Source organism: Amblyomma maculatum, chromosome 1 (assembly GCF_055883805.1).
Source record: "Amblyomma maculatum isolate TAMU_Amacu chromosome 1, ASM5588380v1, whole genome shotgun sequence".
NCBI lineage: Eukaryota > Metazoa > Arthropoda > Arachnida > Ixodida > Ixodidae > Amblyomma > Amblyomma maculatum.
In genome coordinates, this window is record NC_139344.1 from 300139505 (window position 1) to 300164723 (window position 25219).

At 48.1% G+C, this 25219-nt stretch overlaps 1 protein-coding gene across 1 annotated transcript in view; it reads left to right on the forward strand.

Annotated features, from left to right (window-relative positions):
* The window catches only part of LOC146206901 (cubilin-like), a 324785-nt gene that overhangs the window by 272118 nt on the left and 27448 nt on the right, over positions 1-25219 (forward strand). The gene's annotated exons all lie outside the window — the stretch shown is intronic.

Consider the following 25219-nt stretch of genomic DNA (forward strand, 5'->3'; position numbering starts at 1 on the left):
CCCATTCGTCTGCGGGTGATAGCTGGAGGTCAATTTGTGATGTGTGGTTGAGGCCTCAATAACTTCGGCTACAATCATAGACAGAAATGTCCGACCACGATCGCTGAGAAGCACTTGAGGGGCCCCATGGCGCAGTACGAGCGATTCCAAAAAGAAGGTCGCGACCTCATGTGCTGAGCCACTAGGCAGGGAAGCGGTCTCAGCGTAGCGTGTTAGATGGTCGACGGCGGTGACGATCCAGCGATTACCTCGTGCGGACAATGGAAGTGGCCCGTATAAGTCTATGCCAACGATGGCAAAAGGAGTAGCAGGGCAAGGTAGCGGCTGTAGTAGGCCAGCAGGAGGAGAAGTGGGCCGTTTGCGGCGCTGACATGGCAGACAAGAGGCGACTTATTTTGCCACACTTGAGGCGAGGCCTGGCCAGAAGAAACGGGTTTTCACGCAGTGGTAAGTTTTATGAAAGCCTAAGTGACCGGCTGTAGCATCATCGTGGAAAGCCGCCAGGATACGGGTGCGAAGCGCTCTCGGAATAACGGGGACCCAACGGGTGCCTTCAGAGCAATAAATATAACGGGAGAGCACGCCGTTGTCAAGTTTGAACTTTTGGAGTTGCCTGCGCATCCTAGCGGTAGGAGGGTGAGAAGCACCGGTGAGAAGGTTGATTAGGGAAATACAGTAGGGATCTGCTCGCTGGTGTGAAATAATGGCGTAGCGATGTGGAGCAGCGGCAGGAGTAGCACAGGTGATGTTTGGAGCTCTGGACGACATTGGGACGTCGAGGGTGCACGCAGGGAGGCTCGAGGAAGCACTAGGTGGTGATTCTGATAGCGGGCAGCGGGAAAGAGCATCTGCATCTCGATGTTTGCGTCCCGATTTGAATATGACATCGAAGTGGTACTCCTGCAAACGCAGAATCCAACGGCCCAGGCGTCCAGACAATTTTTTGAGGGTTGATAACCAGCACAGAGCGTGGTGATCGGTAACGATCGTGAAATGGCGGCCGTAGAGGTAGGGGCGGAATTTCTGAACTGCCCAAACGACGGCGAGGCACTCTTGCTCAGTGATGGTGTAGTTGCGTTCCGCTGGTGTTAGAGTTCGACTGGCAAACGCAATTGCCTTTTCCCGAGAAGCGGTATCACGTTGCAGAAGTACGGCGCCGATACCGAGGCTGCTGGCATCGGTGTGAAGAATGGTGGCAGCAGTGTCGTCGAAGTGAGCGAGAACAGGGTCCGAAGTGAGGGCATTCTTTAGGGTTTGGAAAGCTTTTTCGCATTATTCGGACTAATTGAAAGTAGTACGGTCTGTAAGGAGGCGGTGGAGCGGTGCAGCAATGGTAGCGAAATTGCGAATGAAACGGCGAAAGTACGAAGGCAGGCCAAGGAAACTGCGTAGTTCCTTAGTCCGCTGAGGGCGTGCAAAGTTCAAAACTGCAGCAAGCTTGTCAGGGTCGGGTCGAATGCCATCGCGGCTGACGAGGTGGCCCAGGATCTTGATTTCTTTCTTGGCGAAATTACACTTTTTTGTGTTCAGCTGGAGACCGGCGGATGCCAGGCACGTTAATACTTGATCAAGGCGGCATAAATGATCAGAAAAAGTCGCAGAGAAAATAACTATGTCGTCCACGTAGCACAAGCATGTTTTCCACTTAAGTCCTCTAAGAACAGTGTCAATCATGCGCTCAAACGTAGCGGGGGCATTACAAAGTCCAAAAGGCATGACATTGAATTCGTAAAGCCCCTCGGGAGTAGCGAATGCGGTTTTTTCTTTGTCGGCTTCGTGCATCGGTATCTGCCGGTAACCGGAACGCAAATCCAAAGTGGAGAAATATTCGGCGCCCTGAAGACAGTCGAGGGAGTCGTCAATTCGTGGCATAGGGTAAACATCTTTGCGAGTGATTTTGTTAAGTGCGCGGTAATCAACGCAAAAACGCACGGACCCATCCTTTTTTTTTTGTCCAAGACGACCGGAGATGACCAGGGGCTAGCTGATGGCCGAATAATGTCTCGTCGGAGCATATCATTCACATTTACTTCTATGATTTTAAGTTCTGATAAGGAAACACGGTAAGGGCGGCGGCTAACAATAGAAGTACCTTCTGTAATAATGCGGTGCTGTGCAGAAGACGTTCGGCCCAAGGTCGGAGAAGTGACATCAAAGGAGGCTTGGTGTTTTCGAAGTAATTACTGCAAAGCTTGGCGGTGAGTCGCAGGAAGGTCAGGATTGATGGTGCCAAAGAAAACGCAGAGAGAAGCATCGGAAGAAGCTGCTGGTGAGGAAGAGGGGGCGGTAAGGGTGGTGAGGGACACCGGGTGAATGTCCAGGGTACAAGGAAAATATGTCCCTTTAGTCAGCACAATGGGCTCTGGGGAAGTGTTCGAAGCAGCGACAAGCGCTGTGCCATGCTCAAACCGAACAAGACTTGGTGGTAGCGCGATTCCACGGGTCAGATGGCGATCAGAAGGCACGATTAGCAGATCTCCGTTATCAATGTCAGTAGAAGTAAGCGCGACAAGTTGTTCGCATCCAGGGGGCAACACTGAGTTAGTAGCGGAAAGCAGGCGATAAGGGGGCTCGGGAGGTTCAGAAGACTGATCGCTCTCGCTCATGTAAATGACCCTGTCGCAACACGAAATGCTGGCTGATGCGGCAGACAGAAAATCCCAGTCTAAAATAATTGGGTGAGTGCACGGTGACATCACGGCAAATTGTACATGGTGGCGGACACCATCAACAAAAACTCGCACAGTACACTTAGCAGAAGGCCGAATTATTGCACCATTAGCTCCACGGAGTTCAGGTCCATCATAAGGCGTTTTCACTTTTCGCAAGCGGGAGCACAAGTCAGTGTGTATCACTGAAACAGCGACGCCCGTGTCAACCAAAGCCTCAACAGATAATCCTTCAACCCGCACTAAAATAATATTCCAGGGACGTTCCGGAGGATTTTTGGGATGGCCGAAGAGTGCAGTTTTCCCTCCTAAAACTGCAGTGGTCAGTTTTCCGACAGGCGGGGGGTCGTCAGAGAAGCTTGACGGAGAGGCGAGGTTGAGCGGCGAAAAGGTGAAGGAGAACGGCATCTTGAAGGCCTGTAACCAGCAGGCGGAGCGGGGCTTTCTGGCGGGGGTGATGAACGTCGGGAATAATCAGGAAATGAACGGTGGTTAGAGCCGGAAAAGCGAGGAGGGTAGTCTGCTTCAAATGATTCGTAGCCGCGGCGTTCATTCTGGAGCCTGCGACGACAGAAGCGGGAAATATGGCCTCGGTACCCGCAGTAATAACACACAGGGCGGGCTGGGCGCCAGTTGGGGTAGTATGTTGGCGCCGCGGCATGTGGTGCCAATGCAGCGACATGAGCAGTGGTAGGCGCCGGTGGCGTAGGCGCTCCAACTGCGGGCGGCAAGGACGTGACCTGGGCGTACGTTGGCACCTGACAGATGGTAGGAGCGACCGATGTTGGCGGGGAATAGGTCATTGAGGCCAGCTCTTCTTTGACAATGCTACGCAGGCCGGCACTTTAATGATGTGGCTCAGATGCAGGGCGGCACAAATTACCTTGAGCCGTGAGCTCTTCACGAATTAATCCGCAAATAAGCGCACGGAGGTCAGCTTCGGCAGTGAAACCAAATGAAGTGGGATCAGTCTGTAGGCGTATTGACTGTAGTTCGTCAAGGCGTTGACAAGTCGATATGATGGCGTCAATTGTGGTAGGGTTCTGCACGGCCAGGGCTTTGTAGGCGAGTGGGCCAATGCCTTTAAGGACGTGCCGAACCCGCTCGGCCTCTGGCATGGTGTCATTTATGCGCCGACAAAGTGCGAGAACATCTTCGATATAAGAGGTATAGGTCTCATTGGACCGCTGAAGTCGGGCTTCTAGCTTCTTCTTGGCGGACTCCGTGCGAACAGTAGGAGCGCAGAAAATCTGGCGTAACTTTTGTTTAAAGGTAGCCCAGTCCGGAATCGTCGATTCATGATTTAGAAACCACGTTTTGGCCACATCCGTCAAATAAAAGGACACATTAATTAGTTTAAGAGATTCGTCCCACCGGTTGAAATCACTGACCCGGTCGTAGCTGTCGAGCCAGTCATCAGCGTCGTCGCCGCGGAGACCGGCGAACATCTGCGGGTCGCGCTGACGGCTACTGACAGTCCAAGTGGCAAGGGGAGCTGGAGTCGAGTTGGTAGCAGCCGGAATAGCGGAGTGGCCCTCTTGAGTCATGACGATGGTGGTCGGGGTCAAACGGCGGCCAGAACGAAGCTCCAGGTGGATGCAGGTGACGAAGCAGCGGGGAAATCAAGGCGCACCTCCACCACGCGTAAGCTAACGCGAAGGTCGGACTTGGGGAATCAGGCTTTATTGCAGACCTGAAGCCTTGGTCGCACACTGCAGCCAAACACACTCCGCGATGACGATGGGTATCTACAAGAGGGAGCAGGATGAAGATGAAGCAGCACGTTCAGCCGTGTGGAAGATGAAGCGCCACACAGTGCTCACAATATGTTAAAGGTCTACTTTTTTACTGTCAACCGGAGTAATACATATGCTCCATATCTTAGCATTATTCGCCTGTAGTTTTTATCTGCTCTTTCCTAAATTGTATTCTACAAAGTATACGTGTGTCATCTCGTACGTCTATTTAACTAGCGAACAATTTGCAATCGAATTCCTTTTTGTGATGTTGTTTCAGCTACAAATAACGGATGACAGTTGTGACAATATAGGTGGCTTTAGGTATAACGTATAGCGCGAAAATCTTTAATATATGCGATGATATTTTTATTCACCGCATTGGCTAAACCAGCCTGTTTGAAGAGACGAAATGAAAACAAATATGGATGTCTTCAGACAGGAACAGTAATCGTAGTGCCATGACCATATTTTTTTTTTCAATTAAATTTTCATATGTCGTTGGCTAATGTCTCGACACAAAAGAATGACCCTTAGGTTTGCCAGATGCGGCGTAGGATTCTCGAAAAAAAAAACGCCTAACACTAAAGCTGGAAAACGCCGTTTTTGTCAGTTTTTGTCAGTTCAAAAAGTTGCAGGTTTGGAGGCCGGCTGCTGGCGCACTAAAATTTTGTCATCCGTTGTTTTTTACTCACCACATCTACGTAAATTTTACTTGTATAAAAAGTATTAAAAGCTTGTTTTCTTGATGCAGTTGATTAAGTAAAAAATCGCAAACTTTGCTTCAGGAGCAACGCGCTACAAAAATGTTAATTTTCAACCTTACATACTGGCGTGATGCGTTACGTTGTTTGCACTAAAACATTCTGTGTTTATTACGCAGGTTATATTATTATATTAAGGCAGAAACTGGAGCTCTAAGCTTCTATGTGTGTTCTCTGTAACGCCACCAAAATTATTATGTTGGAAAGCGATTTGCTTATGATTGTAATTATAAAAATTACACATTGAAACATCATCTTCAAAAATATAGAATTGTTAGTTATGGTCAATGCTGAGGAATGGAATAGTATATTAATAAACTAGATTGAATACTATTTCACCTAGCAATAAAAATAATGCAGGACCGAGAAAAAGTTCAACCTTCACTTGCGTTCTGCCATGGAATTGACAGAAATTACGAATTAATACCATTTTAAGCTATATTAAGTCTTTGCTGAGAAGCAGAAAAAGGGTTTGTAAGCGCTGACAGGGCTTTAAATTTTACTTAAGGTAAAATGTAACTAAATTCAACAAATACTAAATTGAAGTTTTGATGCCTACTCCATAATAGGGAGCCATATAAGCACATCTATAGAATAAAAACAGGCATTTTTATATTTCTATTATTACATTTTGCAGAATTCAATATATTTGCTGACTCATATTAACAAAGTGCTTTGCATTGTTTCCAGAGATTTCGATAAAAATCGATGTTGCGGCAGTTTCCTCAAATCTAATCAGTTTTCTTTATTTTATCATTTTTTTTTTACTTTTGCTGAATTTCAAAATAATATGCAGAAAAAACACGCCAATCTAGAGCTTCAAATTTTTCCAGAAATAAAGAATGGAACCTAGATAACGTAGAGAAATAGTTTCAGTGCCAAGATATCATTGGATCTTGCAAAAATGCAGGCTGAAGGTACTGCAGGCACCGAGGTACTGAAGATTCTTAAGAGGGATTTGAATGAAAATCGAAGATGATCGTTTTTTTATCATCATCATCATCATCAGCCTGATTATACCCACTGCAGGGCAAAGGCCTCTCCCATATTTCTCCACTTAACCCGGTTCTGTGCTAGCTGCATCCACTTGACCCCTTTTTTTTTTAATTGCAGCAAATTTGCCCTTTACTGCTGTTTTCAAATTGTGAGCAATTTTGATGTGTTGCGGAGAACACACCTAGTGGTCTGGAGCTCCAAATATTGCCTGGAATTAAGAACATGCGTTAGGAAGTGAAAACATATTTAGTGCAACCAACCTATTGCATCATATGCCAGTATATAAGGTTAAAAATGAATATTTTTTGCAGCGCATCGCTCCTGAAGCAAAGTTTGCAATTTTTTAGTCACTCAACTGCAAAGCCAAAACGGGTTTCTAATAGGGTTTGTAAATGTAAAACCTGCATATATTTAGTGAGTAAAAAATATTAGATGACAAAAACATGGTATCAAAACTTGCAACACTTTGAAATGGCAAAAACAGCGTTTTCTACCTCTAAAGATGTACCGTACAATTTTTTTTTTAGGAAACTATGCCGTATCTTGGAAAACTAAGGTTAATTCCTTTGTGTCTAGATATTTGCCCACCACATATAAAAATTTCATTGGAAACGAAAGATGGTCATGGGACCTCGATTATGTTTCTTATCTAAGGCACCCATATATACGCTGTGGGAAAGCCAGTATCAACGGCTTATTTTTAAAATTCCATATTTAGAACGGTTGGGCCATCTAAGAAAGTTTGAAAGCTAGGCACACCTTCGGTGTCGCCAGCCCTCACTTCCTGTTACAGCTGCACTTGCTAAGCTGTATTAATACGTTGAGTACTTTATTTTAGCCACGAATATTGCGCTGTTACGTGTCAATTTTAAAGAAAGGTTGCAGTGACGCGATTCTCGTAGTATATGTGAGTGAAATCTGTAAAGCTTACAAATCTACCCATATATATGATCTCATGCAGGTTTTATTCAAGCTACATTGCACCTGCTGTGCCCGATGGCTTGAGCCAAGGGTTAGAAATAAATCATTAGAAACAGGCGATGGAAACCGGTGGCGCATTGCTGGCAGCCACTTAGGACAGCGCAGTGAATTTTTATTTTGTACGTAGGGAAGGGATGTTATTCGCCCAATTAATAAAAATTCACTTTAGACAATAGATAGGACTGACAGAGTCGGTTAGCACGTTCGGAAACCCCTGTTTCAATATATGCGGTTAGAAACCTCATGTGTACCTTTTTTTCCATCTGCAGAGAAATTCCGGGTTATATAGATACCGAAACCGTTACCAGCCCATTCGCGCACCTCAATTGTGCAGCTCTCAACATGATTTTGAGTGGACGAAACAACCTGCCGCTATGATGGCTGGCCCCATGCATGAGTAAGGGTGATATGCTGGCGATGGTTGCTTCGCGTCGGCCCTTTGGCGCACATTAAGGCGCGAGTTACAGTGAGCGCGCCCAATTTTGCAGTGCGGATAATGAATACAAAGCGGTAAGGATATAAATGATTGGAACAGTATTATTTAGCTGTAAAATACAAATACAGTCTTGTTGAACAGTTGTGCTGGCGCGGACGAAGGCATCATAGGCAACTTATAGGTCTACCGCTACACAGGGCTGTCGAGCCAAGCCAAGTCCGCAATTTTATTGTCCGGGAATCTGATTTTTGTATTTTCGGGGTTTCCTATTTTATCTGGGGAACAAAATGCAGACATTTATCGCAAATACTGAAACGTGGTTTGTGCCGGTACTCTTCAAAGTAGCAACACCATTTATTGTGCAAGTCATTAATCAGTAATTTAGGTAAATAATGTCAATAAGGATTCTAAACAAAACCTTTTCTGTGGCGCTTAAGGTAGCTTCCAGCAATATGTATATGGTTTCCTTCGCCTGGCTCGGAAATGTCTTTTATTCCTTCCATCACATTTGCTTGGACAAGCAGTATATGTATAAAAATGATGCCCCTCATATTTAAATTGACTTCAGATATCATCCGATCACTACATCACCACTGATCCCACTGAAGCTCCTTATAATTGCTTGAGTGAAAGCCTTTTATATCTTTAACAGGCTAGAAAATTCATATATATATATATATGGAATGAAGGCTGGTATTTTCTTTCGTATATTTTCTAGGATGCCTGAGGAGAGGCAGCGTGTACCTGAGTGACGTCTTCTCCAGGAACACATCGGCAGCAATCAAGCGATGGCTCGTAACAGTGAATTAATGGGACGGCGGGCACAATGAGCACGGAAACGTGACATCTTCAACTCAGCCTAGAAGCTGAAAGCCAGAATAAATTGCTGTGAACCCTCACAAACTTAGTAAATCTTAAGTGCCACTTTTTTATTAGGAGGGCTTTAAACCTGTGTAGAATATTTAAGAAAGACCAATAAAAATTTCTATTTAAACCTACATTTGTCGATGCGCAGGCTTTTGTAAGCTACATACGTATGGGTTGCTTTTCACTTGCCCGGAGAACACCACTGCTGATGCCACAAAGTTATAACCCGCTTGGAGGAGAAGATGCGCATCTCAAAATACTGCCTCAGCACTAACTTCCATGCACAATCTAACTGCAGACATTTTAATGTAGAAAACATAGGCCATGGATGAGTAGACCACTAATTATACATGGATAAGCCACCGGGCAGCGTATACCGCCGAAGTGGTTGGGCCATGTGTGGTAAGCCATGGCCCATGCATGACCCTAGCGCGGCAGTAAACTGGCCAAGTCGGCCATACTCGTTGGCCCGAGGTCGCCTGCCGATGGTGGATAAACCACCGGGCAGCGGGTACTGCCGAAGTGGTTGGACCATGTGTGGGTAAGCCATGGCCATGCATGACCCTAGCGCGGCAGTAGGCTGGCCAAGTCGGCCATACTCGGCAGCCCGAGGTCGACTGCCGATGATCGGCCGTTCTTAGGCCATTGTCAATCCCCGACCTCGGGCTGATCTGGTGGCCTAGGTCGGCCCGATGAGTTTTAGTCAGCCATATTGGCAAGGGCCGAGCGCGGGCCGATCATAGGCTTGCCGCTTGGGTATAGCAGCTCACGCGTTGATAATGAGTGAGCCACTGATCAACATCTTCCTCTGCTTGGCGAGCAAAGGAACGAGGCTCTCAAAACGGTAGCGTCGCATTCGTGGCGGTCGGCAGCACATCGCCAGGGAGTTCACCTCGAACGCGCACCGCGAGCAGACGTGCTTTCGTCGGCTTCGGTACCTCTCCTTGCGAACCGCGATCCCCCGACCCAAGCGGGACTAAAATTCTGCGAAAAACGTCGGCCCCAGCTCTCGCTTCTGCGGCTGCCTCCTACGCCCGTTGGCTGACGCTGTTTCCGAGTCGGAGGATGCTTTCTGGAAAAGCGCATTATTTTCCCAAAGCTTCCAGGACAACGAAGATACCACTTTCACACAGGTTGGTCCTCTTTGTGCATCTTTTGCCCGATTTCTGATTCTTCCTGGTGGGAGTTCTGCAAAACCTAACGAGAGCTAACGGGAACATCGCCCTGGATGGGGACTCTCCACGGCCGCCGGTCAATAAGGCGACCTGCGTTCTTCTTCGGGGCAACGAACATCTTGTTGTGGACTGAAACTTCCCCTGTTGCTGCTCAAGACGCTGCGGAATCGTCGGACGCTATCTCTGCTGAGAGCCTGTTCACGTTGATCGCGCTGTGCAAGCGTGCCGAATGCACCAAAACAGCTGCCACCGCAACAGGCACAAACGTCTCGAAATTATCCTAGTGGAGATGTCGGCGTACGCACTCCGCTGACCCAGAATCCATCGCGCGTTCACGCAAGATGCCTTGGTTCTAGTAGGAAGACATCATTCTGGTGGTGAAGCCGCGGGCCACCATTGACCTCTGTGAAGGTTTCAAGCAGGGTGACGTACGCCTAGCCGTTACCCCCTATGTGGCGCCGAGGCGGGCAAGGACCTCACCATCCGGCCTCTATCGGACCAGAACATCTTTCTCTGCGCCACCCAAGACGTCACCACGGCCACCAAGCTGGCCCAGGAATTCCTCCGTAAGTCAAGTGAGGGCCCACTTCCTCTCGTTGGCCACGCAAAACTCAGCGGAGAATCGCTTTCGTCCACAAGCTCGGACATTCCTCAGTTGCGCTGGTCACCTCCGTATTCCGGAAGGTGCCACGCTTTGTCCTCTACAACTCAACGGTCACGCTTGTACGGGAGTACAAGAGCGCCATCCCAGCTTGTTACTGGTGTGGAACAACCGGACATCGGGTGGCCATCTGCCCTCTCCCGTGAGAGGAATGCTGCGGCTATTGCGGTCAAAACGTGGCGATGGCTGCTGATGGCATGGTACCCCACGGGTGCCAGCCGGCGTGCATGTTTTGCGGGAAGCCCATCTCACGGGGTCGCAGGTCCGCAAAGGAAAATTTCGCAGGCTTCAGCAAGCCCAGTGCCCCACGGGGACCCCAGCAAAACATCCTTCTCAGTCGCAGAGAAACGTGCCTGGAGGTGATTCCGGTGGCAAGGCTGACGGCGCGCGGCCAATCAGAAGCCACCTCTATCCTCCAAGAAGCCGTTATCGAGGACGGCACAAAAGACGAGTTCACAGGACCAGGACGCTGCGGTTATCCAGGTTGAGGATTTTCCGGAGCTCGGAGGAAGTGGGTGATCAGCATCTGCGGCTTCCAAAAAATCATCGAACAAGGTAGGCAGCTGGGCTGGCGGTAGCCTCCTTTCCGCCTCTCGCGCCCCTTCCCCTCTCTCCCCCGAAGTCGTAGAGATGCGCCTTGAAATGGCAGCGCTTCGGGCGCAGGTACGTATCAGCTAGCTGCAGAAAACAAACTTTTACGCTCTGCACACGCAGATCCATCTTCCCCGCCGTCATCGCCGGCGGGCCCAGTGGTGCGCCCTGCGGAACTCGAGCCTATGTGTGAGGGCCCTCAGGTAAAGGCAATGAACAGCCGCATAACGACTCTAGAAACATCCTAGCTCAGTTGGTAAGCCAGCTTTTAACCTTTGGTAAAGTCCTGCAATACATCACTCAGGTGGCCATTGAGGTCACCAGCAACACTAAACCTTGGATGAATGAGAATGCTTCGCGCCGCAGCCGCAGGCTTAAGTCAAAGAACGAAGTTAAGCGTCCATCAAAGTTTATGCGCAGATTTGATCTGGATGAAATCGCCGAACATTCTGCGGCGCTCTTCCTGGTTCACAGACTGGGAGAGATAGCTGCGAAGTCTAGCCCAGCGCAACTCCAAATTCAACATGGCAGTGAGAACTAAGCCGTAGCGCAGCTCCCCAAAATATCAGTATTTTTCTCTCGTGCAATGGAACTGCTGCAATTTTTAAGACAGTAAAAAAAAGAGCTAACTTAAGGTCATATCTCGAGACTTTTTAGCACCCGTGAACATTAGTTGCACTCCAAGAACCTGGGGTTGTGGCGAAGCTGTCGGGCTACCATTTCCAGCGGGATCCGCCGACCTGTCTTTTTGTCCACAAAGGCTTTACCGCGTAGAAGGTCGATCTCGAACTTAATCTATCCTATTCATTCATAATGGTGACAGTCCTCCCTCTACGTCATACTGAATCACCCGTCCACATCTTAAATATATACTGCCCCCTAAACTTAAGAACAGTATTTTCTCGCACATCTTTAGCAAGGCGCTAAAGGTAACAGGTCACGATCTCCTTCTGATTGTGGCGAGTTTCAATGCCCCTAGTCGTTTGTGGGGCTATCTCAAGGAAGCATCGCGTGGCAGAAAGCTTGCGGAACTAATCTCCACGCTGGGCATTACTCTTCATACTGACCCCGTCCATCCAACACATGTGGGTAACTTCGTAACCCGGGACACCTGTCCCGATCTTACCTTCGCCCGCAACGTAAGAAACGCAGACTGGATCAACAACAATGACACCCTGGGTAGTGAAGACTGCATTATGAACACAATCATTTACACTCGCCCCTACACCGCACCATAACAAAGCCCCTCCCCCTTGCCAGACTGGATGGCTTTTCGTCAATCCTAGCCCCCCTACAGTCTGCCCAAGACGACCGCAGCCTCCTCCAAGCACTATACAAACACGAGAAGCAAACTCACAGATAAGGTAACGGATCTGGACAACCATTTTCTTCATATTTGGAAAGCGCGGCGGAGGCTGACTAAGAGATGGCGTTGTCATAAACATAACAAGACAGTCCGCTTGAAGATTCGTGATGTCACCCAAAAGGCGGCTAAGTATGCTCCTAAGCTCACCGACTCTAACAGGGTGGATCGCTATAACTGTGTTGCTAGACAAATGTATAGTCTCAATACTTGGAGGCTGTTCCGCCGCCTCATAGGTCCCACTCCGACCTGTACAGAAATAGAGAAACATATGCAACGAGCAATTCATAATCTAAGGGGCTTTACGGAAGAACTTGCACAGACTCTACAGAATCAGTATCTGTGTCAAGTCCAAGAGCACCGTGGACCGAAATTTCTCTATCCAGAAAGACATGACTCGGATAAGGATTGTCCGTTCCAGCTCCATGATCTGCGGGCAGCGCTTGCTAAAATGAGGAGGGGTGCCGCTCCCCGCAATGGCAAGGTTATGGTAAAGCCTTTGGCCAACCTTCCTGATTCAGCGTATGAGTCCCTGCTAAAATATATTAACGCAATCTGGAAAGAAGAAACACGCCTCCCCCTAGAATGAAAAACAGCGCTTGTCACCTTCATCCCCAAGGCGGGCAAGCCGATCAATACCGATCTCCTCCGACCTATCTCCTTAACGTCTTGCGTCACCAAGGCATGGATCGAGATCGCCTCTATGAATTTCTTGAGGCACGCAACACTTTCACAGGCACGAGTTTCGGATATCGACCTCAGAAGTCAGCACAGGACATTTTGCTTCAACTCAGCCACGAGGCTTACGCCTGTCGAGCACCCTCACAATGACGAAGGGGTTCTCGTCTTGGATTTGAAGGGAGCCATCGACAACGTGAAACACAGCGTCATCCTCGCTCACCTGAGGGAGACAAAATGCGGACACAACCCTTTTAATAGCATAAAACAGCACGCCACAAGGTACAGTGCTGTCCCCACTACTCTTTAATTTCGCATTGTTTCATCTCTCTGCCCCCCTGGCTGAGATTCAAGGTGTACAGCATGCGCTGTATGGCGATGAAATCACCATTTGGGCAACAGAGGGCAACATTGGTCAACTGGAGGATCGCCTGCAAACCGCGGTGGGCATAATGGATCGCTATGCTACGTACTGTGGTCTCCAGTGCTCACCTCAAAAATCAGAATTCGTGCATCGTCACCCCTCGCCGAGATGTAAGACACAAGGACATCTCTCTCTGGCTAGTGGACCCATGCGCGAAGCCACAGAGATTAAACTCCTCGGACTCTTAATTCACCAAAATTGTCGCGCGGACGCAACACTAACCAAGCTTCGCAAGGTTGACGAGCATGGTGCGCCGCGTCTCCAATAAGCGTGGGGGCCTCAGAAGCAACGATTCGATGCGACTCTCCCATACGTTTGCGACGAGTCGAATTCTTTATTCGACTCTATACCGCGTAATTTCGTTTCCGCAATGGTTGGATCTCGCAGCTTCTTTCTCCTCACTGGTTGCCTCTCACCGAGTTAAACGACGATTGTTACCGAGAGGTGTCCCTGAACGCAACCTAAAGGCAACATAGACTCACTAAAGACAGCAAATTATTACGGTGAAGATAATTGAATAGTGTTGCCATTGTCATGCCATCACCTCGTGGCTGTGTTCACAGCTCGTTTTGTGGCCATAAAGAATTAAAGCATCACATATTGCACCCTAAAGGGGAACACCCCCCCCCCCCCCCCGGAAAGACCTTGGCAAATTATTTTAACGTTGCGATTTTTTTAAAAAATATTTAGAAGACTGTATCACTTACAGGAATCGAACAGATGTTTTATTCGCTCAGTGCTCAGGCAAGTAGTGTCAATCCATTGCGCCAATGAAGCATATCTTTTTTATTGCATAGGAAAACTTCCGTAAAAGAAGAACAAATTCCACTTACTTAAACTTGTCCATGTCTGAAGTTACCGGTCTGCCTAATACGAGCCCGCCATATCCCTAGCCCGACAATGCACCACTATCAAAACATCAAAATTCTGGGAGGCACACACAGGCATCTAGGTACGGCATCCAGTTTGGAGCTTCTTCGCGTGCAGCATATACACTACTCACCAAAGCACACTGCTCCTGAAATACGGATTTGGACGATCTCAGTAGCTCGGCATGCCTGTGTCCATCATACGGCTTTTCCAAAGAGGGAGATGTCCCACCAACACAAATAGATCATAAAGCACAACAGAGTTTTTCTCAAGAGGTAGAAATCTAATAGTATATTGTGTAATTGCAATGTCCTTTTCAAGAGTTTTTTTGTAGTATGTCCCAAAAAAACATAGTATCACGGCACAGAATAAAGCAATGATCAGTTGTCTCAGGCACGGTGCAGAGACGGCAATTCGTCGTTCAGGGCACAAATATATCCTTATTATGAAGAAATGTCTTGACAGGCAACGTCGCTGTGTGTAGTTTGAAAAAGAAAGTTTTTGCGGCTGGCTGAATTCACATTCGTCTAACAAGCTTTAAAACAGCGGCGTCCAAAAACGTCAGATAAGGCTGCCGATAGAATGGTGTAGGGAACAAAGACTCAGTGAGAACCTCGATCATCTGCTTTCTCGAGAGGCTATACAAGTAATCTATAGAAAACGCACAGTGACAAAATGGAGTGTGTCAGCAACCTCCCTAAGGAATCCCCATAAAGGCCCCTCACGAGCCTGCCGAGTCGGTGCGAATAAGTAAGGCAAATGAGAACTAAGACGCCTAATGAGCACAGCTACAAGCAATGGGTCGTTTGCCGATTTGAAAAAGAAAAAAAACGGGAACCAAGTTGATGCACAAACAAGTGAACACAAGGCCCACTCCACCAAACTCTAAGGGAAGGAACAAGTTGTCACGCCGCATTAGCTCCCATTGAGAGCGCCACACAAATCTTCAAAATATTCTATGTATTCCTTATACTTTCCCCCTCGCACAATGGAGGATTTGAAGGACATACACAAGTTTTGCAAACAAACATATGTTACAGACCTGCGCCCTAGCAAACACTGAGAGTTCCCTACCCATCCAAGCCTGTGTTTATTGCCGCATAGGTACGATTTGTGAATCCCAATAGGCTGCAGTGTTGCGAACTTGGTGCAATGGAACCCCTAGTTAAAAAAGAGGACTACGTTTCCAGCATATGACTACAAACCAGCTTGGCCTAGTGCCCCAATGGCCCAACCAAAAGCCTTTTGATTTATCTAAATTAAGAGCTGAGCCTGATACATCACAGACCTGTTTATTCAAGTGTAAAGCTTCAAGTACACTCTTTTTGTCAGAACAAAAGGCGATATCAGCAGTGTAGCCATAGAGAAACCACGGATTGCTGCACTGTTAATTATGCTAAGATAGCGGGGGTTCCAGATGTAAGGCAAACAACAATGTAGACAGTGGACATCCTTGACGAACAAACGATGCCGGTGGTATTGGTTTCATAACTCCTCAATAATAATTAGTCTTGTATACGAGTTCATATAGCACAGCCTTATACTTTTGAGCAAAACGTCACCAATGTTTGCATGCTCCAGGACCGCGATAAAAAAATCGTGCCGAAGTTTATGAAATGCCTTCGCCAGGTCAATTTGAATCAGAGCTACTTGGCCCGTCTCATCTGATACTGTCTCCATTACTGAATGTGCAGTATGAATGTATGTTTGAATACTGTGCTTCTGATTCCACATACCTGATGCGAACCTATCCAGTCTATAATAACCAGCTGAAGACGACAACAAAGAACCTTGGCAAAATTTTGTTATCAACATTACAGAGGGAAATTGGACGATAGTCTTCAGCAGTTTTCAACCGATTAGTATCTTTGCTTCTGGGAATTAATATTGTGTGGCCGGAATAGAAAGTGGGAGGCAGGAAACCCACATCATAAGGTTCTTGGAAAACTTCCATCGAAATAGGCGCTGGGCAAGGCAAAAATGTTTTAGAGAACTGGCTAGTGATACCATCTGGGCCAAGCGATTTCGGGCCCTGAACGACAGAAATGGCTCATTTAATTTTGTCCAAAGTTATGGGTCCCTCCACTACAGCACACTTCACATCACCTAGTCGAGGGAAGTTCTCAAGTAAGGAATTATTCGGAACTCTGATTTGGATCTTCACAACTGCCGAACAGCTTTCGATAATAGACGTAGAAAGCAACAAGAATACCAGGAGCATCACTGTATGTGTAATCACCACACTGAATTTCCAATATATCCTTCGCAAGAGCATTAATTATTTCATCGCTCAGGGTCGGACGTGAAGGTTGCTCGTAAAACCTTCGGGTCCTAGATGTTATCATGGCCGCCTTGTATTTTCCGTTGCGAATTGTTGAAGCTCTCCCTTTACGTTATTAATTTCTTCAACCCGGGCGCCCTGGCTAACCCTCTTTAGCTCATGTAGCTCAGACTGAGCCCAAGCTCACGAAGATGCATGGTGTCTCTTCAGGAACGCGATTTTTCCAGAGGCTTCAATTTCCAAGTTTTTGGTCTCCTCTTTAAACAAGTTCCACTTTTGAGAAACTGACAGATCACGGCGTGACCATATGTCTTTCAAACAAGTACGTACAGCACGCTTAAAGATTTCATCTGAAAGAAGACAGTTATTGACCTTGCACAGCTCCCAAGAAAGGTGAAGTATGGGCCGACTGTACCTCCCTATCTGAAGAGACACCATACAATATGGTCACTGAAGAAAATGGGCCGCACCCAGTAACCAAACACATTTGCTAACGTGTCTGCAGAAACGTAAATTCTGTAAAGGCGGGCATTAGAGGAAAACTGAAAATGAGTGAAATGAACTGTCGCCTTCTTCCTGCCCCACATCCACAAGATTATATTCGCAAACCAAATCGTTAAGTAATGCAGCACTAAGGTCATATCTCTTACATAACACTGTTTGGTCCTCATCCCTACAGACACAATTAAAATCTGCCAACAACATAATTTTGCGATTTGTGCACGAATATGTAACTAATGACGGAAAGACAAGCCTTCTATGTCGCTGCTTTACGGGGGCGTAAACACAAATAATTCGCCACTGCACACCAGAAATTGTGTGGTCACAGCACATAAGTCGCGCATCGGGATCTATGCAATAAGACATGGCTGTCATCTCTAGCGTTTTGGAAAAGAATAGCATACACCCTCCTGAAAGCCTCTAGCGTGGCTAACAATATTGTTATATTCCGGCAAAAACGGCTCGATAGCAGCTTCTGTTTCTTCATCTGAGGACAACTTTGTTTTTCGTTATTGCTGCTACAGACACGCTCCATTTCACTAAAAGATGCCTCAACTGCTGCTGCCTCCGACGATTACGCATACCCCTAACTTTAAGGGTAGCGACTTGATATGCTGCGACGCTACCCATTTTTGGTCCCAGTCCTATTAAGCACCATCCCCTGGAATGGGATTTGCCGCCTGCAAATTGGCGGCTTTTCGGGCAGACATCGCCCTCCTCTTTAAAGTCTCCCTTCCCGTGGCCTCTGCAGAATGTGCTTTCTGGCCACAACATCACTACAAACATCATCTGCGGGAAGCTTTAAAGGTGCTGTGTTGTCCATGTCCTCCTATTAGACACCCAAGGCTTCGGCTCACGAACCTGAATGGAGCACATCGCTCGCTGCCACACTGACAGCCAACAGAGAACCGGACACGCCAGAGATCGGCGCCACACAAGGAAGAAGGAGAATTAACGACGAAGGAAGAAATATTCACTGGCAGTACCGTCTCCACTGGCTCCACAGGAGGCATATCCAGACGTTGTCCTTCAGTGACAGGTGGTTTCTGTGCAGCAAGCACAGCACTCTGAGTGACACTCACAGGCGGGCCCGGGTCCTGCGGTTCTGGCTCTGGAGACGCTGATTCTAGATGGCCTGTCGCTGCAGATTATTCTGTGTTGATATCAGGTGTAGAAGGCTTCTGGTCCCCATCAATTTCGGGTTCATGACTTAGCTCACCGGTCACATCGACAACCTCTGACACATCCACGATATTTTCTGATGCCATGTCATCATCTCGTGACCACTGGCCTTGACGTAGACTATCAGCATAACTCAAGACGCAGTTCTCAGAGTATGGCCAAAGCGCGAGTAGTGGGTGCATCGAGGCGTCAGGCACTGGCACCATACGTGTACAAACCTGCTGCATCGAAGACACAGTGGAGGTCTCCCTTGGATAAGAACTAATAATTCTTAACCTAAATAAAGAACTAACAATTCCGCACACCCAATAAGCATTAAGAGTGTGCGGAATTGTGCTTGCTGACACTCCGTCCTTGAGTGTCAGCGAGATTTCACGGTTCGCCATCTCCATATGCTCCACCCCTGGGCATCGCCCCTTTTTACGCTCCACAGATTGAATCGTTCCATAAGGCTCTAAAGCTTCCACAATCCTGCGGTGCCCCATATAGCGGGGAAGCCAAAGGAGCTTAACCTTGACATTCTTTGTATACCCGTCAAACACCATGCACCTAAGTCCTTTCACAGGGAACTTTTCTTTGTTAACTAGCATCTGCTTGGAAGACCCACTCTCGCAGGTAACCATCCACACGTGGCTCATTTGGTATTGACCAATGCACAAACTTTCCCGGAGGTCTGAAAGCTGTGCGAGTGCGTCTCGAAAGTCAGATGCTTGGTACGGGCGACCCTTAAGGTCAGCATGCAGGCAAAATGGTATTAAGGAGATTACTGGTGGGCAGGCGTGGAAGGACAACTTTGTACGAGTCTGTAGTATCCTGAGAAGTCGAAACACCTCGGCCAACGGTCGATGCGCTGTTTTCAGCAAGGAAAATTTTAAGACACAGCCGCCCAGAACGGCTTCTTCCACTGAAGCAACGATTACGGCAGTCTTAAATGCGCTCTTATTCATTTTTATAATATTTCCGCTATTTTTCGTCAGGTGACGTTGCTCAGAGGACCCTACCGTTGAGAGAACGGAATCACGCCTCCATACCTGCACTTGCGCAAGCATGATGAAGACATCCTGGAGGGTACTCTCGACAAGATGTTTAAGAGGGCGCTTGACCTCTCGATCTCTACCTCCAATTCGAGGCTCCTTGCAATGGGGTGGTCATCACCTATCGGGAGCTACGCGAGTCGCACCTCACTAATCAATACACGCGTCTTGCCCAGAACGTGTCCGGTCGTCGCCTTTTGGATCGGCTACATATACAACGCAATCATCACATTGAGGAAAGGGTCCGAGTGCCAGAGCTATGAAGAGGCGTCCTCCGTGTTCGACCCCTTCCTACCAAAATCAACAGAGAAGACCAACAATGGACGGCGTCAGGCGCGGGCGAATGCCCTGCACCGCCATTATGGCTCCTTGTTTTTTGATGCAAAAAATAAACTTTCAACTTCAACTTCAAAACACAATGTTTTCTATGTGGATGTTGCGGGCCCGCAACATTCCAGAGGACAATGGTACATGGCTGCAATCGTTCACTAGGGAAGACAGGTGGACGGCCTCTCTTTTAAGGCCCCTAGCGCAACCCACGCGGAGGAGTTACCAATCACTCTAGCTGCATCCTATCCTGAACCTAAATTCAGCTCATCCGACTCGCGAGGGGCCTGTCGGAATTATGAACTGGGCTGGATAACGCCTACAGCACAACGAATACTTCGGAGAGCAGCTCGGGATCAGGATCCCCAGACCCGAATTCTCATTTGGCCTCCAGGCCACCAGGCCTACCAAGGAATAAGGCCGTCAACTCGACCGACCACGCACTCACTAGCCGGGCCTCCGACGTAGACCTCACCGATCTGGATCCAGGACACATTATACTATCTAATAGGTCAACATGTGACAGAGCTCCCAGCCTCAACCCGTCCTCTAGCGCCGGCGTCCAAGCAGCTGGATTACAAGGGCACGCCACAACCCCCGACTTATACTATATGTGCTTATTTCCGGGATTCTCACCGTCAGTACCTGGCTTCTGTCAAAGGGCCAAGGAAAGCGGACAAAAGAATACTTCTTAGACTTTTTACTACTACATTACTGTGCCCGGCAGTACTCAAGCATTTCGAACCATTCTTTTCTGGCCTCTCCCCTTTCTGTGGAAAGGTAGCTGACACCTTTCACACTGTCTGGGCATGCCAGCTGAATTCTTCTCTTTTACCTATAACACCTTCCCCTACCCGAGATGACTGGGATGTGGCTTTGCTTAGCTACCTGGACCTAACGGCACAAGCGTTCGTCCAGCGAGCTCGTGTGGCAACCCAGACCAATGAAGTGCCGTAATAAGGGACTCCACCTTCGAGGTATTCAATGAGGGGCGAAAGTTCAGAGTCAGCCCGCTGATTTCGGGATAAGGTGGACGTCGCGATAACACCGATGAAAGCGGAATCGTCGTCAGAGCCGTCCGCGTGGCAGGGAGTAGGGGCGCGGGACAGACAGTCAGCATTACTGTGTTTCTTGCCGGACTTGTGCACGATAGTAACGTCAAATTCTTGTAACCGAAGGCCCCATCGAGCAAGCCGACCCGATAGATCTTTCACGTTTGCCAGCCAACACAGAGAGTGATGGTCGCTCACCACACGAAACGGACGACCGTACAAGTACGGACGAATTTTCATGACTGCCCACACGACAGCGAGGCACTCATTTTTGGTAGTTGAATAATTAACTTCGGAACGGGACAAAGCGCGACTGGCGTATGCAATGACACGTTCTGCACCGTCCTGCCACTGAACAAGGACCGCACCAAGGCCAACGTTACTGGCATCCGTGCGCAGTTCCGTGCCGGCCTCTTCGTCGAAGTGGCCAAGTATAGTCGTACATTGGAGACGGGACTTGAGTTCCGTGAAAGCCTTTTCCTGGTCGGGGCCACAAAAGAACGGCTCGGCGTCTTTTGTCAGGCGGGTCAGAGGCTCATCGATCTTGGAGAAATTGTTAACAAAGCGACGATAATACGCGCAGAGGCCTAGAAATCGACGCAAGGTTCGTTTATCCGCTGGTTTGGGGAATGAAGCGACAGCGGCCGTCTTCTCTGGGTCTGGGCTAACACCTCGAGCGCTGACAATGTGACTGATAAATTTCAGCTCGTTAAAAGCAAAGTGGCATTTTTCAGGTTTTAGAGAGAGACCGGCAGATCGGATGGCCTCGAAGACAGCGCGCCAACGTTTCAGGTGCTCGTCGAACGTGTCCGAGAAAATCACAACGTCGTCGAGATATACGAGACCAGAGAGTACAGTGCCCATCATTCGTTGAAATGTGGCAGGGGCCGAACACAGGCCAAACGGGAGCACTTTAAACTCATAAAAACCATCCGGCGTAATAAAAGCGGTCTTCTCACGGTCTCGCCTGTCAACCTCTATTTGCCAATATCCACTGCGGAGGTCAAGTCACGAAAAGTAAGTGGCATGGCGAAGGCGATCGAGGGAATCGTCTATGCGCGGCAGGGGGTACAAATCCTTTTTCGTGACGTTGTTGAGACATCTGTAATCCACGCAGAACCTCAAGGTTCCATCCTTCTTCGCGACGAGGACAACAGGCGAAGACCAGAGGCTCGTCGACGGTTGGATGACGTCGTTTTGGAGAATTTCTCTTACTTGCCGACGGATGGCATCACGTTCTTTTGAAGACACCCGGTAAGTACGCTGACATAGTGGACGTTGGTCATCGGCAACTATAATTCGGTGCTTCGTTAGTGGCGTCTGTCGGACCTTGGAGGTTGATGCAAAACAATCGCGGAACGAATTCACAAGATTCTCTATGCAACGTTTCTCACTGGGCAAGAGGTGCGGGTGCACATCAGTCTGAATGGCTGTAGGCGTCGCATTGTCGAGGTCTGACGTGTTGGATAAAACGTACTGGCCTGTACATTCTCCAAGTTCTTCAAAATAAGCGACCGTCGTGTTCGCCGTCAAATGTTGGGGTTCACATGTGAAGTTTGTCACTAGCACTTCAGCTTGGCCACGGACAAGTTCGACACGGCCCTGAGCTACACAAACTTGTCGAGTTAGAAGCAGTCGACAGGGCGCATGTAGCGAGGCGGTGGTCCGACAACGGGACGGAATGGATCTGGCTCGGGGGCAGGTCGACGTAGGACATCATTATAAGTCATGATTCATGGCTCCGGTTGTGGTGCTGGTGGTGGCTGCACCGCTCGCCGAATTGCATCACGGATGACGTCCCCGGTAGAATAATTCTTTGCAGAGGGAGCATTCAAATGGAGGTTTTACAACTCTTCGCGGACAATGCTCCTCACAAGCTCCCGCAATGCCTCGTCCCTGGCTGCTGGCACGGACGCGCAGCAGGGTGTGGCCGCTACGCTTGCCTGGCGGCCGTACTGGGTACTCTGTTCCTGCAGGGAACGTTCCATGCCGGTAGCTTCTCTCGCGAAATCTGCGACAGTTCTTGGGGGGGGGGTCGCAAATAAGGCCAGCGAACAGCTGCTCCTTCACCCCGCGCATGAGGTGCCGTACCTTCCTTGCCTCGGGCATGGTAGGGTCGGCCCGATTGAAAAGCCGCGTCATGTCCTCGACAAACATGGCCACTCTCTCATTTGACTGTTGAGACCTTGAACGAATTGCAATCTCTGCGTTTTCTTTGCACGCATTCGAGCTGAATGTTGTAAGCAACTCACGGCGAAAGGCTACCCAGTTGACAAAGGACGCCTCGTGGTTCTCAAACCACGTCTTGGCCGAGTCTTGAAGCGCGAAGTACACATTCATTAGCTTCCGCTCGTCGTCCTATTGGTTAAATGCAGCCACACGGTCAAAACTGGCCAACCAGTCTTCCACAGCCTCCAACCGGTCACCATGAAATGATGGCGGTTATCGCGGTGCGAGAAGGACGAACGGTGGATCGTTGCTGGAAGGCTGACTTGTCTGGCTGCTTGTCATGGATGTCATGGTTCGCAGCGGGGTGGACAGTGGTTCGAACTCAGGTTGTAGGCCTCGGAGGCGACGGCTGGCTTTATGGACAGGAGTCACGTCCACGCGTTGATGAGCAGCGTCACTGACGTCTTCGGGGGCAACGTACATGGGATCTTATCCTGCACAATCCACCAAATGTCGCCAACACACGTAGCAAGCAGCACAACAACCAAGCTGGCCCTTTTAATCAAGCGAAGCTCGAGAGAGACGAGGATGACGCTTAGCCACGTGCTAAGACATTCGGCCACTTGGTGGCGCCAGAAGATGTTCAGCGGTGTGGCAATATTCTGGACTGCTCCGCAATGTGCTGAATCCTCACGGGAATGGGGGAGACCAGCGAGGCGACCGCTGTTAAGGATGGCTGCTACTTGGTTGAAAAATGTGGATGGACAAGTTATTCTGATGACTTCGTGTGGAAGGCAGTAACAGTCCAGGGAAGGAATGATGCGGCACATGTGGGAACGTTGCCGGGCACCTTGAAGGGCAGGGTTGATGTAGGGCGCGAGATGAAGCGAACTGTAAAAAAATACTTGCGATGTCAGCACATACTCGTGATTCGACCGGCACAAGCCAGGGTTGTTAAACCGGATTCCCTTTTTAGCAATGACATACTGACGTCATACGAGTAGTAAGAATAAATGAATCGAGCGGACGAATGTGAACAGAGTCTAAGGAATTAGATATATTTGGTTAGTGAGCTCCAGATGGGTGAGGCATATACTCCAGCTTAGACCAGACGTGAATTGTAAGCTAATAATTTTATGTTTCACAGTGCATTGCGCAGATGAGGATTTAACATGATGACATTACTCTAGGGATATGCGCGTACGAATAGAACATCTCCAAAGGTTGCGCCCAGGTATTTGTAAGATTCAGCTCATTCAACCCTGACGTGCCAGATTACATAGAGAACATTACAGGACATCGTTTGCAGTGAAATGATACCTTTTATTGGGGTTAAGTTCTCTCAGCCATTGGTCGCACCTGTCCTGTATAATTTAAGACGTTTTGCACAGGTCATCGATCAGAGAGGTTATGAATTGTGCGATAGATGACAGTCATCGGCGAACATACGGATGTTATTGGAGACATGCTTGGATGGGTAGTTGATATGTATTAAAAATAGAACAGGGCCACCACACACGCGGGGATGACTCAAGTTACTGTTAGGAAGCTAGAGGCTTCATTGTTAAGATAATCCAACTGGATGCGGTTAGCTAAAATTTTTCTTACCGTTGCAGGACGTTAGCTTGTAAGTTTACCAAGAAAGCATTACTAGGAAGCGGTTGTGAGGTTCTTCATCAAAAGCTCTGGTAGTCCAATATCATGAAGTCAGTTTGAAGGCTGGATCAATATCCACATGCAAGTCATATAGACAACAATACCTTATTTCCTTTCGCTGCATAGACCGTTGTAGAGACCATGCTGAGAAGAATAAAAATAAGATACTATAGTCAAGACAACTCATTATGTGAGAATACATTGCATGTTCTATGATATTTTATGGTGCGCAGGTTAAAGAAATAGGGGCGTAAGTAAAGGGGTTATTCTTTGTTACCTAATCACAAGAATAGAACTACCTTCTCCAGGTTTGAATCGTTAAATTTGCTTCCTATAGAGAGTTGTTGGGAAAACAGTAGCGATTGATATGCAGCAGAAATATACCGAGTATTTTCTATAGTTTGCTGCTGATTTCATCAGTGCCAGTAGATGATGACTTGATAAATTGTATGATACGATATGATATTTGTGCACCCTACGTCTGTCGCTCTTCACGAATGTTCTTTGTTTTTCTTCCTACTAATTTTGTTACTTTTATTACTGCTCTCATTCGCCTGTTGTGCTTGTGTTCTGCTTTGGTCCTTTGCAGTTTTGACTGCTATTTCCCGGAAGCCTTCCTTCACGCCCGCGTTTTGCCATTGGTTCTTTGACTCGGATTTTGTTATTATTATTGTGATCTTTTGCTTTATTTTTAGTTCATTTTTTTTTGGCAGTATTTGTTTCAGTTATGAGTGGTAGCCCCTTCCTTTAACTCGATTTAAGCCTAGAAAAGCTGTGGCGGAAAGTTAAATAGGTACTGAGGGCAG